At 39.9% G+C, this 20,437-nt stretch overlaps 1 protein-coding gene and 1 pseudogene across 21 annotated transcripts in view; both read left to right on the forward strand.

Annotated features, from left to right (window-relative positions):
• Positions 1-4,427: 4,427 nt before the first annotated feature.
• Positions 4,428-16,369, forward strand: LOC309625949 (small ribosomal subunit protein eS26 pseudogene; annotated as a pseudogene). The gene has a single exon. The product of its transcript is annotated as a small ribosomal subunit protein eS26 pseudogene (transcript).
• A 2,259-nt stretch (positions 16,370-18,628) lies between these two features.
• ZMYND11 (zinc finger MYND-type containing 11) overlaps positions 18,629-20,437 on the forward strand; it is a 128,154-nt gene continuing 126,345 nt past the window's right edge. For 13 of the 20 annotated variants that reach the window (XM_082386055.1, XM_082386063.1, XM_082386075.1 and 10 more), the window contains exon 1: positions 18,851-19,120. The gene's annotated coding sequence lies outside the window, so the exon portion shown is untranslated. The other 7 variants (XM_082386056.1, XM_082386065.1, XM_082386072.1 and 4 more) reach the window with 6 other exon arrangements.

The following is a 20,437-nucleotide window of genomic DNA, read 5'->3' on the forward strand; positions in this document are numbered from 1 at the left end:
GCATAGCTAATCCACTCTCCCAGCAACCACACAGCAGGCTGCAGTGACTACGGGGCCATTATTCCCTCCAGCCAGGCATAAAAATAGAGGCTGAGTATCCAAGGAGGTTTGTTTAATGGTTACAATCAGAGCCCATGTAACCAAGACCCACCGGGAATCAAAAGAGGGAATTCTTTACACTATGCCGATATAGTGCCTTCTGAGAGAGAAAATTCCTAATGTACTATCAATACTTGGAGAGATTTTGTTCCCCAATCTTTGGTGAATCCATCGTTGAGTTCACGTCCAGGGTTAAGCAGATCTGCTAAACAATTCTTTAATGGTGATTACTTTCAAATGAAGGACTTGAAATTTAACTTTACCCAATTTTATCAACATGCAAGGTAAACATTTATTGTCTTCTAAAACACATTATTTAACAAGAATATATTTAAGTAGAGAAAAGCTTTCTAATTCTCTTTGGTAAACGTTGCACCTTGTGTGAAATGACTGCCAAGTGCAGAGCTGAAGGGAATCTCTGCCTGCCTGTTCAGATCTGGGGAGAGGAGCTCACTGGCCCTACACAGGATCTAAGCCATATGCTCAATAAAAGGATTGTAACCTATCACAATCGTACAAAAGGAATGAAGGCAAACTTCTGATGAGGATGAACGAAGTAGGTAACTGCCAGTCAGGAGTTAACTCTAAAAGGCAGCTACTTCTTTGATCTCTTCTGAAAAAGGAATAAGAAAAACTTCTTTATCAGAATAGAGGAAGTTCAAATAAGGGAATTTATTTCTATTTCACGTTGTTACATTGTCTGAATTTTAGAAAATATTCCCTGGAATAAAACAAAATATTTATGTATTTCATAAGCACTGGAACTTTTAGCACTAGTGCTTTCGTTTGTAGGAACGGCATAAGTGAAATGTTCCTTGACTGATATCGGGCTGTGTGTGCTGGATGGGAAAAGTGCTTTATGTTTCTGAACTTAGTAAAAAATACTACATAAGCCTTATATTAGTTTTGATATTTCATCAGGCATGTTATTCTAACTTGTTTCTAAGTATTCTAAGTTCAGTTATTAGAATTATTATTTTATAGAAGAATCTTATTTTCTTTTTAAACATATAGAATTGTGTATCATCATACATCAGATTTAAAGATTTTTGTAATGATGTCTACTAACTCCATTTTTTAAATGGGTGCTAAGACCAATTATTTTTCTTTTTTAAAAAAAAATTATTTATTTGGTTGCACTGGGTCTTAGTTGAGGCAGGCGGACTCCTTAGTTGCAGCTCACCGGTTCCTTAGTTGCGGCATGCATGTGGGATCTAGTTCCCTTCCCAGGGATAGAACCTGGGCTCCCTGCACTGGGAGTGCAGAGTCTTAACCACTGTACCACCAGGGAAGTCCTTATTCTTTTTTTCACTGAAAATGATTGAAATTCTGCATTCTCCAGGGAAGGAAACAAGCACTAAAATATTTTACTGACTTTAATGATCATGTAAAATAGGGATTGTACTGTTTTTAAAGTACTTTAAAAACATTTCCCATGAAACTATTATATAGATCTGAAACTTTGATACTTTTTAAAAAATTACCAATAAATAAATTACCTTGGTAAAGATTAACAACACTAATATGTACAAAATAGATAACAAATGAGAACCTGCTATGTAGCACAGAGAACTCTACCTCACTTCACTGTACAGTAGAAACTAACACAACATTGTAAAACAACTATACCCCAATTAAAAAAAAAGATTTACATGCATATCAAAGGAAAAAAAAAGATTAAGAGACATGAACCTCATATCTGAACATGGGTTTCATTTTGTATGATCTCTTCAGAGCTGGATGAGGACAAGATTGCCGACACCAAGAAGAAAGCCCTCCCTACCCTGGGCTGAGATTGGCACGTCTGTTCTCGGCAGACTCTCCCTTCGTCCATGGGAATGTTGTGATCAGTGTTACTCACCTGGGAAATGAGGTCTGAAGGAAGGATTGGAGCAGGGTGATCATTCTATAAAACCCAGACTTAGGTGGGAAAATGCAGAGGGAACAGTAACGAATGTGGAACCAGATAACTGACTCACTCCTGGACAGATTCTGTAGCGTTTACATCTATAGCACAATTATGAGGCCATTTATAAGGTACAATGTCTTATAAAAGTGGAATTATACATGTGAGTTGTCTTAGTTACAATACGGAAAAGATGAACAGGAAGATAGTTTAAAGAAAAATATTTTTCTCCTCTCTCATTTTACATGAAGGATAAAACATGAAATTCTATTAATTTTCTTACTTAGGTTTTAATAAACATTTTGTGTACTTCCTAAGATTGAGGTCAAGAAAACCTGATGAGTAGGGTGCTCTGAGCAAGCCTTCCTAGAAGCAGTGTCCAGATGGACTCTGGTCGCCATTGTGTACTGGGCACAGCATGGAATCATGTGCACATCTTCTTTGACCCAGTAAATCTCCTTGGACATTCACACACCCTCTCTGCACACCCCTGCACACCCCCACTTAGACAAGCCCTTCACAGAACCCCCCCTCTCCCTGGCATCCCAGATATTGTCCTAAATGAAAATAGCTAGCAAAGAGAATGAGATCAAAACAATGACTTAAATGACTATTAAATTTCAGGCTTGTTTTGACAAAATTATATATTAATTTTCTAAACATTCTAAACAATTCATCCTTCAGAAATTTTAATACCCTTTGTAAACTTTCAAAATGTAACTACAAATTCTAGGACACCTTTCTGCTTTCTCATTAATCTCTCACCAAGACCATAGCATACTTTGTAGGTTGAGACACAGAGTGGTAGAAATTGTTGAAGTAATAAATATAGTGGTTAAGAATTTAAAAGGCAGAGTATTGTACAGAATCTCTTTCCCATGTATTCCATTAAGCACTTTTATTTTTGAAATATATCTGCTTAGCATGAAATTATATTAAGTCCTGTTTAGTGTCTACCAAAAATCACTGTTCCAGCTCCCTCTATTAACAAATAAACAATGATTTCAAGTTGTTCCCCTGGATGTTCTATAACAGAACTGTGCTGAATTGTGGCCATTGATATCCCAAAGGCCATGATATAGACTGTTCAAAAAAAAGTCCAGCAAATAGAAAAAATAGAAATACAAGCAAGTTTGCTCATTTAAGAGTATACTTCCGGCTTCGCTGGTGGCGCAGTGGTTGAGAATCTGCCTGCCAATGCAGGGGTCACGGGTTCGAGCCCTGGTCTGGGAAGATCCCACATGCCGCGGAGCAGCTAGGCCCGTGAGCCACAATTACTGAGCCTGCGTGTCTGAAGCCTGTGCTCCGCAACGGGAGAGGCCGCGATAATGAGAGGCCTGCGCACCGCGATGAAGAGTGGCCCCCACTTGCCACAACTAGAGAAAGCCCTCGCACAGAAATGAAGACCCAACACAGCCATAAATAAATAAATAAATGTTAAAAAAAAAAAAGAAGAGTATACTTCAACCACTGGTAAAAGAATAAGTTAAAATGAATAAATTGTGCAACTATTAAAAAGAATTAGTTGTATATAAAATTTTTTTTTTAAATGAGTAAATTGAAAACACATTGTATTTTTTTTCCCCTATCTGCAGCAATGTCTGGAGACAAGGAAATTCCATGATGTCAGCAGTTGAAAGATGACACATTACTGATTTGGAATGTCATTGCATAGAAGTAAATGAATAATTCAGAATGAAAGTAAACCCTAAAAATTGGAGAGGAATTCCCTTAACTGTGGTTCCAGCTAAAGAGCCTAGTTATTTCAGTGAGAAATAAAATTTATAAGTATTAATAATGAAATACCATTTTGTCTATTTTTCATATTTTAAATGAACAAATCTTTATTAAGCACTTACTATTTACCTAATAATTCTAAAAGCTGCTGTTTATTGGGTACCTAGTATGTGTCAGTACGTACGTACTGATAAGTTAAATGTACAAGTTATCCACACAGTTATATCATACAAGGGGTACGTACCTTAGCCCAGTATACACAATAACATGACATTTGGGTATTGAATTACAATTTGAATTACAATTCTCCAGGTTAGTGAGTAAAGTGAAACTCAGATATTGTTTTCTCAAAATCTGGCTAAGCTCAAAATGGCATTCTCATCTTCTCTGTGGTTGATGATATTCAGAGTTTTACAGACTAAAACCCAGTTTTTGCCACTAAAGATTTTTAAAAAAATATTTATTGGGCTTCCCTGGTGGCGCAGTGGTTAAGAATCTGCCTGCCAATGCAGGGGACACGGGTTCGAGCCCTGGTGTGGGAAGATCCCACATGCCACGGAGCGACTAAGCCCGTGAGCCACAACTACTGAGCCTGCGCGTCTGGAGCCTGTGCTCCGCAAAGAGAGAGGCCGTGACGGTGAGAGGCCTGCGCACCGCGATGAAGGGTGGCCCCCGCTCTCGCAACTGGAGAAAGCCCTCGCACAGAAACGAAGACCCAACACAGCCAAAAATAAATATAAATAAATAAATAAATTAAAAAAAATTTATTTATTTGGTTGCACTGGGTCTTAGTTGCGGCAGGCGGGCTCCTTAGTTGCAGCATGTGAACTCTTAGTTGTGGCATGTGTGTGAGATCTAGTTCCCTGACCAGGGATCGAACCTAGGCCCCCTGCATTGGGAGCACAGTCTTATCCACTGTGCCACCAGGGAAGTCCCCCACTAAAGATTTTTAATAAACTTATGAATACAGTTTCTGGTTCTGCATGTAAGGAGCTTGGAAGTTACTACTCCATCCTAACAACAAGTAAATGTTGAACAAACTGCAGAATCAACAACTCTTCTTGGATCTATAAGGGGAGGACACAGGGCATGATACTCAACTCTAGCCCATTCTAGCTATCCTGTTCCAACTAAAAGAGAAGAGAAAAAAAACTAAAAAACACTTGTGCAGTTCACAGACCAGAGGCATAGACCCACTAAAAAACTGAAACCTAATCATAGACATAACACACACCTCCCCACCAGAACATTAAAAGCCTATTTATAGCAATTCCTTTTGCTCAGTACATCATGTTTGGCTATCAAGAAAAAATTACAAGCCTCCTAAAAGGCAAAAAAAAAAAAAACCCAAAACAAAAAAAGCCCCACAATTTGGAGAGACAGAACAAGCATCAGTACCTGGCATGGCAGGGATATTGGAATTATCTGACCAGCAATTTAAAACAATTATCACTAATATGCCAAGTGCTCTAATGAATAAAGTAGACAGCATGCAAGAACAGATGGGGAGTGTAAGCAGAGAGATAAAAGCCCTAAGAAAGAACCAAAAAGAAATGCTAGAGATCAAAAGTACTGTAACAGAAATGAAGAATGCCTTTGATCAGTTTATTGGTAGACTGGACCTGGCTGTGGAAAGAATCTCTAATCTTGAGGATACATCAATAGAAACCTCTAAAACTCAAAAGCAGAGAGACCAAAGACTGAAAAAAAACCCTCCAAAAACAGAACAGGATGTCCAAGGACAGAGAGACAACTACAAAAGCCATAACATATGCATAATGGGGTTACCAGAAGGAAAAGAAAGAGGGAAAGGAACAGAAGAAATATTTGAAACAATGATGACTGAGAATTCCCCCAAATTGATGTCAGACAGAGTACCACGGACTCATGAAGCTCAGAGAACACCAAACAGGATAAATGCCAAAAAAATTGCACCTAGGCATATCGTTTTCAAATATAGAAAATCAAAGATAAAAGAAGAAAGAAGCCAGAGGGGAAAAAACACCTTATCTATAGATGAGCAAAGGAAAGATTTACATCATTTAAATTTAAACCATTATATGGTTTAAATTTAAACCATTACATGGTTTCTCCTCAGAAACCATGGAAGCAAGAAGAGAGTGGAGTGAAATATTTAAAGGGCTGAGAGAAAAACCCCACCAACCTAGAATTATGTACCCTTTAAAATTACCATTCCAAAGTGAAGGAGAAATAAAAGCTCTCTCAGACAGACAAAAATTGAGGGATTTTGTTGCCAGTAGACCTGCCTTGCAAAACATGTTTAAAGGAAGTTCTTTAGAGAGAAAGAAAATGATAAAGGTCGTTAACTCAGATCTACATCAAGAAAGGAGGAGGCTCTCTTGCCTCCTCACTTCCAAGATGACCAAGGAAAGAAGGAACAATGGTCGTGCCAAAAAGGGCTGTGGCCACGTGCAGCCTAATCCCTGCACCACCTGTGCCCGATGCGTGCCCAAGGACAAGGCCGTTACGAAGTTCGACATCTGGAACATAGTAGAGGGCGAAGCCATCAGGGACATTTCCAAAGCGAGCGTTTTCCATGCCTGTGTGCTTCCCAAGCTGTATGTGAAACTACATTACTGTGTGAGTTGTGCCATTCACAGCAAGATAGGAACAGTTCTCCTTCTTGGGAAGCCTGGAAGGACCAAACACCTTCACCCTGATTTAGACCTGCGGGGGCTGCCCCACAACCTCCACCAAAGCCCCTGTAAGGAGTTAGGTCCTTAGAGACTGAAGAAATACTGTTCTCTGAAAAGACAATAACCTGGAAATTAGACTTAAAAAAAAAAAAGCTAGAAAAATGGTACTGATGAACCTATTTGCAGGGCAGGAAAAGAGACACAGACATAGAGAACGGACTTGTGGACACAGTGGGGGAAGGGGAGGGTGGGACCAACTGAGACAGTAGCATTGACATATATACACTATCATGTGTAAAACAGATAGCTAGTGGGAAGCTGCTGTATAGCACGGGGAGATCAGCTCAGTGCTCTGTGATGATCTAGAGGGGTGGGATGGAGTTGGGATAGGAGGGAAGCTCAAGAGGGAGGGGATACATGTATACATATAGCTGATTCACTTTATTCTACAGCAGAAACTAATACATCATTGTAAAGCAATTATACTCCAATAAAAAAAAAAAAAGAAAGAGCATCAGAGAAGGAATAAAAGAAAGTAAAATTAAAAGTTTTACTTTTCTTCTTCTCAATTGATCAAACAGATAACAGTTCATTCAAAATATTAACAGTAACGTATATTTGAGTATGTATGCTTAGGTGTAGATTATATATATACATACAGATATATAGATATGCTTATGTATGCTTATATATAAGTGAAATGAATGAAAGCAATGATGAAGGGATAGGAGAGAGGAATTAGGATTATTTTGTTATTATAAGGTACTCACATTACCTGTAAAGTGGTGTAGTGTTACTTGAAAGTAGAGTTGGATTAGTTATAAATGTATATTGTAAACTTTATGGCAACCACAATAAAAAGTTAAAAGGCAATTGGCAAACTATGTAGACTCAAATCTGAACCAAAGTTTTTACCATGGAAATAGGATATGCTACAGAATCACACACAGAGATGAATGTGATTTTATAAAAGTAGCAATAATAAAAATATTTCAATTCAAATTATAATTTAAAACCCTGTCATCCAGGCTAAATTTTTAATGCTTTGATAAAAGGGTTAATATTAAAAGAACCTAGGGACTTCCCTGGCGGTCCAGTGGTTAAGACTCCACGCTTCCAATGCAGGGGACCCTGGGTTCGATCCCTGGTCAGGGAACTAGATCCCACATGCATGCCACAACTAAGAGTCGCATGCCACAACTAAGGAGCCCGCCTGCCACAACTAAGACCAAAAAATAAAAATAAAATTATAAAGTTAGAAAAAAATAAGATAGCAATGTCTAAAGTAAAAAAAAAAAAAAAAAAAAATCGCTAAAAAATAAATAAAAGAACCTAAGAATTGTAACTCTCACACCTGATGAGTTCTTCTCTTTCCCTGGCATTATCAACCTAAACTTGCCAGAGCAGAATCTAAGCATTCTAGACTTCTTAAAGGAAGTGAAAAGGGCAATAACCAAGGTGAGCCCAACTGTGAATTCTATGGTCCTAAGCAGTAGATGATCAAAGGGAAAGTTTTTCTTTTTCACTTTGGGTGACTCATTTGAATACAGTATTTTGGGTTTCTTTTCCTTTGTTTGTTTTAGAGTTTTTCACATATCTAAAATCCTTTGTTTAATGAATGTGTATCTTCTATTTTAAAAATTTAATTTCTTATGTGACTTCCCTGGTGGTCCGGTGGTTAAGACTCTGCGCTTCTACTGCACGGGGCACGGGTTCGATCCCTGGTCAGGGAACTAAGATCCCGTGTGCTGCGGGGCCAAAAAAGAAAAAAAATTAAAAATTTAATTTCTTATTCTGATGGCAGAATAGAAATTTTAATGCAAGGCAGAGAGATTTTGTGTGTGTGTGATATTATAGGTAAATTCTTTTTAAAAATGTGTTTCTAACTGAGGAATACATTTGAAATGATATCAAGAATAGCCCAGACTTCAGATTCTGTCAGTAGGTAATCCTGGATGCAAGTGTGAGTTCAGTCTTGCCAGCTCTGAGCGTAGGAAAGATATTTTATTTTTCTCAATCTCAGTTTCCTCATGAGTAAAATGTGAGTAGTGAAGTTATCAGTTGTTAAGGATGAAATGAGCTAGTGTGGAAAAGGGCATTTCACTCCCTACAACATAGAGCTCAGAATATTTTAGTTTTTTGAATAAAGGTCTTTATTGTATAAGGGATTTAACAATCGAAGTTACATTTATAGATGAGATAAACTTTGTAACTGTAACTCCTCACTATCACATAGAAAGTTTCTTACTTTTATAATCTGTGTGAGTTCAACATCATTATAATTTTCAATGTAAAATATTGAACTGACTTTTAAAAACTGAGTTTGAGGGAAAACCTACATGAAATGCCATGAGCGCTTTCTTCTAATTGGACTCCAGCTTATTCTATTGGATTACCATTTTCCTAAAGAACACACTTAAGTCTGGCTTAACTCTTATTTTTTAAATTTATTTATTTAGTTATTTATTTGGTTGTGGCAGGCAGGCTCCTTAGTTGAGGCAGGCAGGCTCCTTAGTTGCAGCTTGCCGGCTCCTTAGTTGCGGCATGCATGTGGGATCTAGTTCCCTGACCAGGGATTGAATCCAGGCCCCCTGCATTGGGAGCTCAGAGTCTTAACCACTGTGCCACCAGGGAAGTCCCTTAACTCTTACTTTTATTTTTCAAAAATCCCACTCAGGGAATCTGAAGACTAATGCTATTAGGTTGAACAATATAAAAGTGTCAATATTCAATTCCTTTGACCTAGAAACATATTTTATTTTCACAATTTTTTTTTATAACCGCTAAATGAATACAGGATCAAGAAAATAAAAATATGAAAAAGTAAACCACATATAATTTTACTTGCCAGAGATTAATATTATTTAGCAATTTATCATATATCCTTCTTGTCTTTTTTCAATTAATATATATTTTTATATGGTTGTGATCATTTTCTCCAATGAATATCATAGTTTTTCACTTACTATGGAAAAATAATCTTTATCAACAACTTCTTTAATGATTACATAAATCATATCTATGAATAAATCTCAATTTATTTACCTACGCTGCTATTGTGTGTGTGTGTGCATGTGCACGTGCACGCATGAGAACTTGCTGACATAATACGTCATTTGCGTGAAGGATTCCAAAATGTGTTTAACACATAACAACTAAGCACCTCTCTAACAGAAACTCTTGGTTAAATGTTAACTAGAAATAAATACATATGCATTTAAAACAGATGGCAACTGTTTATTTCAGTTAAAGGCTTACCTAGAATGGAGGCATACACTAAGACAGTTTTATAATTAGCATTCAGTACATTAGCAACTATGTAAGAAACTCTGTACTTATCCCTTGATGTTCTAATCTGTAGATTCACTTAGTTTCTCTTTCAGCAACTTTCCTTTAAAAAAATACGATTACTAATAAAAATCCAAAAATGTGCTGAGTTTCACTTTTTCTTTGACTTTCTTTGCCCATATTCTGGAGGAGTTTTCAAAATGGCAATAAGAAAAGAGAAATGAGTACAAATAAGAAATGACAATTCACTCTTGAATGGCATGTGTGTGAAAGTTAACCCAGGCCTTCACCATGAAGAGGGAGGCAGAAAAAGCCTCGATTGCAAGAGGTGGCCTTTTGGACAGACTTGCGTCAGAAACAGAAAGAAATGCATTGGTTTTTGCGTGCAGCTGTCGAGGAAGCAGAACTTCCTGTGTTTGAAATTCTGTGTCTGCAGTTAAATAAAAAGAAAAAAAAAAAGGAAGTATGTAGTGCTCTCTGCAGCTTTTCTCCAACTTTACCTAAATACTGCATATGAGCAAAAGAGACCATCAAACTGCAGATGTAGAGACAATGAACAAATGATTCAGGAAATATTTCCGGAATGTAATAATTTTTAAGAAAGTATAATTTGGCGCTACAGTTATTTACTTTTCATTTGACTGTTCATCTAGATTTTTAATTCCTACACATTTCCCCTGGGAGATCTAAAATGTCTCATACATTTTTCTTCTGCTTTTTAAGGGATTTATCGTTGGGCAATTCAGTGAGACAGTTTCATTCAAATACTAGAGAGAAGGTAAGAATAGAGAAGGACATTTTGTATTTCACTGCTAATAGAAGACAATTTTCTCATGAACTATTTATTTAGAATTGTTATCTCTAGTGTTCCTGTCCCCTAAGGCTTTAAAAAATTTCTCTCAACTCTGTTGGTATTACAAACCCAAAACATGCATAAAGATAACATCATTTTAATTTTATGTCAATTAGTCACATCTGAAAGAAAGCTTCTCTAAATATCAAAAAATGGAGGATACAAGATACAATTAATTCCAAAGTCTACGATAAAAAATACTCTGACATTTTCTTTTATTTTTAATTAATTGATTAATTTAAAAATTGAAGTATAATTAATTTACAATGTTGTGTTAGTTTCTGGTGTACAAAGTGATTCAGTTATACATAAATACATATATATTATTTTTCATATTATTTTTTGTTATAGTTCATTACAAGATATTGAATATAGTTCCCTGTACTATACAGTAGGGCCTCATTGTTTATCTATTTTATACACAGAAGCTTGCATCTGCCAATCACAAACTCTTAATTTTTCCCTCCCCCCAGTCCCCACTTTCCCTTTTGGTAACCATAAGTTTGTCTTCTATGTCTGTGAGTCTGTTTCTGTTTTGTAAATAAGTTCATTTGAATCATATTTTATATTCCATAAAGTGATATCATATGATATTTGTCTTTGTCTGACATATCATTTCATATGATAATCTCTAGGTCCATCCATGTTGCTGCAAATGGCATTATTTCTGCTTTTTTATGGCTGAGATGTGATATATATATCACATTTAGGTTGCTTCCATGTCTTGGCTATTGTAAATAGTACTGCTATGAACATTGGGGTGCATGTATGTTTTTGAATTAGGGTTTCCTATGGATAGATGCCCTAGGAGTGGGATTGCTGGATCATATGATAACTCTATTTTTAGTTTTTTGAGGAACCTCCATACTGTTCTCCATACAGTGGAATGGTGGAACCAATTTACATTCCCACCAACAGTGTGGGAGGGTTCCCTTTTCTACACACCCTCTCCAGCATTTATTATTTGTAGACCTTTTAATGATGGCCATTCTGACCAGTGTGATGTGATACCTCATTGTAGTTTTGATTTGCATTTCTCTGATAATTAGCAAAGTTGAGCATCTTTTCATGTGCTTATTGGCCATCTGTATGTCTTCTTTGGAGAAATGTCTATTTAGGTCTTCTGCCCATTTTTTGCTTGAGTTGTTTGGGTTTTTTGTTATTGAATTGTATGAACTGTTTGTATATTTTGGAAATTAAACCCTTGTCGGTCTCATCTTTTGAGAATACTTTCTCCCAGTCCAAAGGTTGTCTTTTTGTTTTGTTTATGGTTTCATTTGCTGTGCAAAAGCTTTTAAGTTTGATTAGGTCCCATTTGTTTATTTTTGCTATTATTTCTTTTGCCTTGGGAGACTGACCTAAGATAACATTGATAAGATTTATGTCAGAGAATGTTTTGCCTATATTCTCTTCTAGGAACTTTATGGTGTCATGTCTTTTTTTTTTTTTTTTAGTATTTTAAAGAAATTATTTGTTTATTTTTTTGGCTGTGTTGGGTCTTCGTTGCTGCATGTGGGCTTTCTCTAGTTGCGGCAAGAGGGGGCTACTCTTCATTGCGGTATGTGGGCTTCTCATTGCGGTGGCTTCTCTGTTGCTGAGCACGGGCTCTAGGTGCATGGGCGTCAATAGCTGTGGCTCTCAGGCTCTAGAGCACAGGCTCAGTAGTTGTGGTGCATGGGCTTAGTTGCTCCGTGGCATGTGGGATCTTCCCAGAGCACGGATCGAACCTGTGTCCCCTGCATTGGCAGGCAGATTCTTATCCATTGCACCACCAGGGAAGCCCTATGGTGTCATGTCTTATATTTAAGTCTTTAAGCCATTTTGAGTTTATTTTTGGGTATGGTGTGAGGGAGTGTTCTAACTTCATTGATTTACATGTGGCTGTCCAACTTTCCCAACACCACGTGCTGAAGAGACTGTCTTTTCTCCATTGTATATTCTTTCCTCCTTTGTTGAAGATTAATTGACCATAGGTGTGTGGATTTATTTCTGGGCTCTATATTCTGTTCCATTCATCCATGTGTCTGTTTTTGTGCCAATACCATGCTGTTTTGATTACTGTAGCTTTTTAGTAGTGTCTGATGACTGGGAGGGTTATGCCTCCAGCTTTGCTCTTTTTCCTCAGGATTGCTTTGGCAGTTCTGGTTTTTTTGTGGTTCCATATAGATTTTAGGATTATTTGTTCTAGTTCTGTGAAAACTGTCATGGGTAATTTGATAGGGATAGCATTAAATCTGTAGATTGCTTTGGGTAGTATAGCCATTTTAACAATGTTAATTCTTCCAATCTAAGAGCGTGGGATATCTTTCCATTTCTTTGAATCATCTTCAATTTTCTTTACCAATGTTTTATAGTTTTCAGCATATAAGTCTTTCACCTCCTTGGTCAGGTTTATTCCTAAGTATTTTTTTTTTTTTTTGATGTGCTTTTAAAAGGGATTTTTAAAAAAAATTTCCCTTTCTGATATTTCATTGTTAGTGTAAAGAAATTTAACAGATTTCTGTATGTTAATCTTGTATCCTGCTACCTTGCTGAATTTGTTTACCAGTTCTAGTAGTTTTTGTGTGGAGTCTTTAGGGTTTTCTATATATAGTATCATGTCATCTGCATACAATGACAATTTTACCTCTTCCCTTCCAGTTTGGATACCTTTTATTTCTTTTACTTGTCTAATTGCTGTGTCGAGGACTTCCAATACTGTGTTGAATAGATCTGACATTTTATTAAATATGAATCTGTGTGGGAAGGGACATAACTACCCAATAACAACTATCATGAAGCTGAAGGAAGGGAATAAAAAAGAATATATTAAATACTATACACCGCAGTACTGGATTTTAAAGAAACTCAGAATAGTTCCCAAAGGTTCTCATTTGTTGGGTGGCAATGAGAGAAAAGAATTTATGTAAAATGTAGCATTGAAAAGCACCTTCTGTTCACAGTTCCATGTGATCAGATTTGTTCATCTGCCATCACTGAGAGTGTAGACCTTAGTAATAATGGGTAATGCAGGTATCTCTTATTTTAATGTAAACTCACTACAAGAAATTCTTAATAAGATGACGGTGTAGAATGTGACTAAATTTTGTCCTCCCTAAAAAGTGACAATGTTGAAAAGTTATCTCTGACAAGAGGTTGGAGGATGATTATAAAAATGCAGATGTGCATTTCCTGGTATTTTCTATGTTTAGATAAAGAAGAAGGAGAGAGGCCTCTACCTGGAGTTAACAGGTCTGGTGGTGTCTGTTTAGAGGCCAGGAATCATTGAACACTCTGCCAAAAACAATCAGAAGGGGGAAAATGAAAGTAAGGAAACCAGGGGTAAAGAGAATAAGGGCGCATGAAGAGAAAGAACACCTGATAAACAAACTTTCACAAGGGTCCTTAGAACAGTAGAGATTAAAGGACCTCTGGGAACAGGTGTGAGAGTAGTACTTTGGAGATCGTAGAACTTTAGTGCCAATGGGAACCTGAAAAGGCAGTGAGTAAACCTCCCTCATTTACAAAGGAGAAAACCGATGTCTGGAGAGGTTGCTGTGACCACTACCCACATATATCCACATTCATTTTTATTAGCTTCAATTGCCCAATAGTTATATTTTTTGGCTTTTCATATAAATTTTTGGATGTGAGCTATGGATAGATTGCAGGCACAAAATCTCCCTATACACTGACTAAAGAAATCAATGGAAAATAAGATTCTAAACAACTTAATTTTATTAGTTTTCTGAAAACATATTATTTCAAGTAAGGGATACACAGTGTTGTGGGAATAACCAGTCTCTTAGGCTAGTATTATTAGTAATTTTTTCCTAATTATGAAAAAAAGATTTTTATAAAAGAAGATATCTGTAACTCAGAGAAATGTTCACTGTTAACATTTCTTTCCACAGAGTATTTCCTTTTAATATTTCACAAAATTGAAATCATATGCATCTGTGATTTTATATTCCTTTCCAGTTAACAGTTTCTAATGCTGGATTTTTACCTTATTTCGACTTTATTTTATTGGTATTACAAAAAACATTGTGATGAATCTCATTCATTAATTCATCAAATAGTTTTGAGTGCCAAATATTTTTGAGTTACATATATTTGGAAAAAGTGTCTAACCCTAAGTGGTTACAAACCTCACTACCAACTTCCTGCCTCCTCTTCCCCGCCAGTTTCATTCCAGCTCCCCAGTGGGTGGTGAAGTTCAGGTCTCCTATGCCAGATCTGTTTGTAAAAGTGTTAAAAAAGGAGAAAAAGTGATTTGGAGAACTGTGTTATCTCTGAACAAAGCCATGCTTGCAATCCATTCATCTTGCTGTAGATTAATATTTCTTATTTGGAGTGTCAGCCACTTGATATTGACTTTCTGTCTATATAAATTCTTGCTGTGCCAATCCTAATGCTCTCCAAGGTATGCAGATGCCTCAGGCTAACTAGGGACCTCGTGCATGAAAATGCAAAGGAGAAAAGCGTGTTAAAATGCTTCAAAAATATCACCCCAGGCATATATACCTGCCTGTTTCACACACACACACACACTCTCACTCATGCATGCATAGCCAGAGAGAATATTACTTGGCTCCTCTCAGGGCTTGGGAGACCTGCATTTACAATATCCTTTATCCCACAGCCCTGAGCTATTAACCTAAGTATAACATGATTTAATTAACATGTAATTTTGATTAACGTGCATTAAGAAGGACTACAATACTTGAGTGACAGAGCCACTGGTATTATGTTATTTAAAAGCAAAATGCTAGTATCTTGATAGTACCCTCTCAAGTGCAATGAGACCACCAATTTTGTCCGTGCCACTTTTGCATTTACCATATTCATTGGGTGTCTGAGTACGCTATGGAGAGCAAATCAGCTCGTTAGTCTATAAACTCTAAGGTAAATATATCATTTCAATAATCTTGTCTTATGGAGAAAAATGGAGAGCGCCAACTTAGATTGGGGGCTCACTTTTTGGAAAAAGTGACAATTGAATAGACACCTGAAGAATGAGTAGGATTATCCCCAGGGAGACAGGGGAAGGATGTTCCAGAAGGAGGGGACAAACTTTGTACTGTTCTGATATGGGACAAAGGTTAGTGAGGCAGGAATGAAATGTAGAATGAGGTTAAAATTAGGAGGTAGGTAGGGGCCAGGCAAAGCTGGGCCTTGTGAGGCAAAGCTGGGCCTTGTGAGCCAAAGAACAGGGTTTGATTTATTCAAGATGCTGCAGAAAATCATTGACGTTTTTTAAGCTGGGAAGAACAATTTGTGCATACATTCTTGCTTGTCTTTCACAAGATATATTTAGGATAGATTTCTAAATGTGGATGTCTGGGCTTAAAGATATAAATATTTTTAAGGCTCTGGTATTTCAACCAGTATTCATACCAATTCAATTTCCTATCAATAGTGTATGAAAGAGTGTCCATCTCGCTAACCCTCAATAGCATTATCATTGAAGAAGAATTCTGCCATTGAAGAAAAGCAGTGTTGTGTTATTTTGTCATTATATTACTAGGGAATTAGAACATTTGTCAATATTTATTAATAATTTATATTTCTTTTTTCCTAAATTATCCATGGCCTTGTTTCTTTTTTTGGTGGTGTGTGTGGTATTTATCTTACTGATGTGACATAGCTTTTTATATTTAAAGACTATTACCCTAGTTCTTATTTCTTGCATATATATATATATTCTCCCAGTTTGTTTGCCTTTTAATTTTACTTGTAAAGTCTTCCTCACCTTATAAGAGTAATTTGTTATCAAAAAAACATTATTGTAAGTTGAAAATGCAACTACTATTAATTTAAATTAGAAAAGGTGATATATATATATATATATATTCCAGAGTCCCCATAAATGAAAAACACTAAGTCTCATTGAAATAGAGCTATTTTACTTCACTAGTTTACAGTACTTGTGATAACACATAACAATTCTATTCACTAATTTCTGTATAACGTGCTGTTCACCTGCATTCCTGAAGGTTTTTCATAGTTATTCTGTACATCACACTTAAGACTATGTTCTCAAACAAAGCATACATACAGTATTCAATGTTTATGTAATTCAACCTTTAATGCAAAATAGAAACATAAAACCCAACTTTAAAGAAATAAAAGCAAGACTTTCAGGAGCATGTGCATGAGCTTGTTATTGCTACATACTAGCAAACCAGGAACACTCTGAGATGGGAATTTAGCAGGATACCCCCAACTCTATATAACTGTGAAGTCACCCTCTCTAAACTGGTCCTAAAAGATCTAAATTGGTCCTCATTATGTGAAGAAAGTGGGGAAAAGGGTATTAGAAGAAACTCCTTATAAAGTATAAAAGTTGTAACCCTAATGGGCATATTTTAAAATAGGTCTATATTTGTTTTTGACATATAGGATACATAAATTTTTATATAGTCAAATTTATCACTCTTTTCTGATAAAAATCATTGCTTTAGAGCTTAGGATATTTTCCTCCACACTAATATTACAAACATTCACCTATATTTTCTTCTACCTTTAGAATAATGATTTTCAGTTTATACATATGTATTATTTAAGTCATTTGGATTATTTTAGAGTGTGGAGTGTAAGGTAAGGATATGATTTGATTTATTTTTTTAAAGAGACAAAAATTCCACACCAATTTGTTGAATAATCCATGCCTTCTCTATTTACATAATATTTCTTGAAGCAGAATCTGGAAAAAGTGATATGCTGATCAAGTCAGACATTACTTGTCTAGCGTTAGTTGGGGTTGGGAAGAATTAGGAGTGCTGCGTGGGGTCTTTCTTTGGGTGGCGCTAAATCTCCGAAACATGGCCAAGTTGATGTAAACCATTCCTCACTGCCCACTACTCTTCCTTTTCCCTCTTTTCCTTGACACCTCAGTTCCTTGCCTTCTCTTTGCAGTTTGGCAGATAAATTCATGGTATAACCTAAGTTGTATGGAAATAACTATTTGGGTCTTCTGGACCTCCCTCCAACTCCCAACCCCAAACCACTGGCCCCCAGACCATCTCCCCTGCCTATTAGTTACTCAGCTGGGGGGAAAATAAGGTAAATAAAACTGTTCTGAAGGGAGTATAGGGCCAAAGGTTAAATTCTAGGCAAAACCAAGGTAGAATGAGAGAGAATATCTGGGTACAAAAATAAAAATGATGGCTAAAAACTTTGATTGGAGAAAAATGTGCAGTTAGGGTTAGTGACTTCTTTCCCAAAATGTGTTTCCTTTAATACATATATGATGTCTTCCTTGAGTGGCCTCTGTGAAATATATAGAATCATGCAGTCCTCTATTTTACAGATGACTTAAAAGATGATTTACTTAAAGCTATTCATTGTTAGAATTCCTGGTCCTGCATTCAAACCAGGCATGTCTTGATTTTTTTCTGACATCTTTTAATCCCTCTGCTCGATTTTAATGGCACATATTTATCCATACAATTAAAATGAGTTTAAATTATTTTGTGATGTCTCTTGAGATAACCAAAATCTCTCTGGGATGTATTAGAACCAGGGCTATGAAATACTATGTTTCTTCCACTGGTGTACATCATAGAACTCCTATTCAAGTACCACCCATTTCTAAATTCTAACTTAGAGACCAGCTGTGAAAGATTGTTGAATTGGATTAGAATCCCCAAATTTCTTGGACAAGTGTCTTCCGGTGATTTTCAGGTATATATGTCCGAAGAGAATCAGAGTAGGAAGTTTCGGCTGATAGGTCTTCCTTCCAAACTCCTATGGACAAAGGTCATTAGAGAAAACATGTGAAATCTATTAAGTATGCTTATCTCTGAGACTTTCTTAATCCACATATGGGGATCTTCTCTTCTTAGATCTAGAATTACAAACTAAGAAAGATAACCTTCTCCTTACACAAATTGGTAGTGTTTTTGCCAAAACGGTAATGGGTGGTCCCGTTCTTTCTGAAGTCCTGTTTGTGCACGTATGGAATGAGGAATTCAGCATATTCCTGCAATTTGTTTCGTTGACAGAATTTAAAAGGCATTAACACCATTTTACCGATCTTGCCAATTAAAATATTAATGCTTCTCCAAGACTTTGCCATTCCGACGGTGACTCTAGGCAGGTACGAGGCACACGAAAGCAGGCGTCGGCCGGGCAGTGCCCGCGGCCGCGGGTCCGAGCTGACGATGCTGCGGGCGCCGGATCTTTGTGCGCTCCGCTCCCGGCTCCCGCGTGCCCGCACGTACGTAGCTTTCACGTGTGTGTTGATATGAAGTGCATGTGTGGATATGTAAGAATATGCTCAAATTTGGGGAGAGGCGCGGAGCACAGGACGGCGGGAAGGTGGGTGTGGGCGTGCACGGCGGGCCGGGCCGGGAGGGAGCCCGCGCCGAGCCCGAGCCCGAGCCCGAGCCCGCAGCGCGGCCGGCCGGCGGGCCACACAATAAAGCCCGGGGGCGGCGGGCGGGCGGCGGTGAGGAGGCCGGGCCGGCGAGCGGCCGCCCCGCTCAGCCCGCCATGTGAGCGGCGCCGCGGCCTCGCAGGACGCAAAGTTTCCCGGCAGCGGCGGCGCCTCAACTCCGCGCCCAGCCACGGCCCGCCGCTCGGCGAGGAGACACCGTAAGTGCGGCGGCGGGGCCTCACAGCGCTTCCCTCGCCGGGTGCTCGCGAGTTTCTGTGGTGGAGGCTTGTAAACATGGCGCCCCTGAGGCGCGGAGCCGGAGCGGGGAGGCCGGGTCCGCGGAGCCGGGGAGCCAGGGAGGAGACCGGGCCCGTGGAGCCGGAGGTCGGGAGGTCGGGGAGCCGGGGCGGGCGGCAGGGAGGCCGGGTCCGCGTAACCGGAGGCGGGGAGGCCGGGGAACCGGCGCGGGCGGCAGGGAGGCCGGGCCCGCGGTGGCTGGGAGGCCGGGAGACCGCAGCCCCCCCGCTCCCCGCCGGCCCTGGCCCGGAGGAGGCGGCGGCGGCGGGAAGGAGGCGGCGCGGGCGGCGGGCCGGGCGCGGAGGGGGAGGGCCGGGCGCGGCGGCGGCGGCGGCGGCGAGGACCGGAGCATAATGGTGGGAGACACTCGGCCTCGGTGGCGGGGCGGGGGCGGGGGCGCGGGCGGGGTGTCCGAGGCGGGGTGTTTGTGGAGCTCGGGCCCGGCTGCAGCTTCTCGGGCCGCGGGCGTGACCGCTGCTCGCCCCCCGCAGACAGCGCCGAGTGGACGGCGGAGCTTTGTTTGCGTCGGGCAGGGGCCTGCTGGTCTGCGGGGGTTCGGCTGCGCCCCCCGCCTTCGGTCGGCCGGGGAAGGGCGGCCGTGCAGGAGGAGGAGGCCCCGCAGGAGCAGGACGGCGCGGGGCCTGCACGGGCCGCGAAGCCGGGGAGTCGCGTGAGCGCCGCCCGCCGGGCCGGTCCTCCCCGCGCGCCCAGGCCTCGGGGCCAGCGGTTCGGCTCGGGGTCCGCCGGGACGCGGCCCTGTGAGTTTGGGGGCGGGTGGGGGGCGGGCGTCTGCCTTGACGGCTAGTTGTTGGGAGCGAAGGCTGCGGCTGGGCAGGGTGGTCCCCAAGGGCCCAAACGAGGCCTGGTCCCCGGGGCTGGGAACGGGCGGCAGCGAGGCCTCCGCCTCCTCCGCAGATCCTCCCGGGCCCCCAGGACCGCCTGAGTGTCCGCCACCCATCCCTACGGGCGTCCGGAGGGGAGCTAAGCTGGGGCGCAGCAGCCGGCCTGGGACCCCAACTTCCGCGTGGACTGTCCCCTTAACGCCTTTCTGGCCCAGCGCTGGAGGCGCTCACGGTGTGTCCGTGGTGCCCGGTGTTATGTACGGTGGGGGTGTGATACCCAGTGTGTCCATGGTGGTCGGTGTTACGTACCGTGTGGTCATGGTGCCCGGTGTGTCCGTGGCGCCTGGTGTTATATGCTGTGTGTCGCTGGTGCCCAGCGTGCACCTGGTATGTGGT

Source organism: Balaenoptera borealis, assembly GCF_965194805.1.
Source record: "Balaenoptera borealis genome assembly, chromosome: 3".
NCBI classification, from domain to species: domain Eukaryota; kingdom Metazoa; phylum Chordata; class Mammalia; order Artiodactyla; family Balaenopteridae; genus Balaenoptera; species Balaenoptera borealis.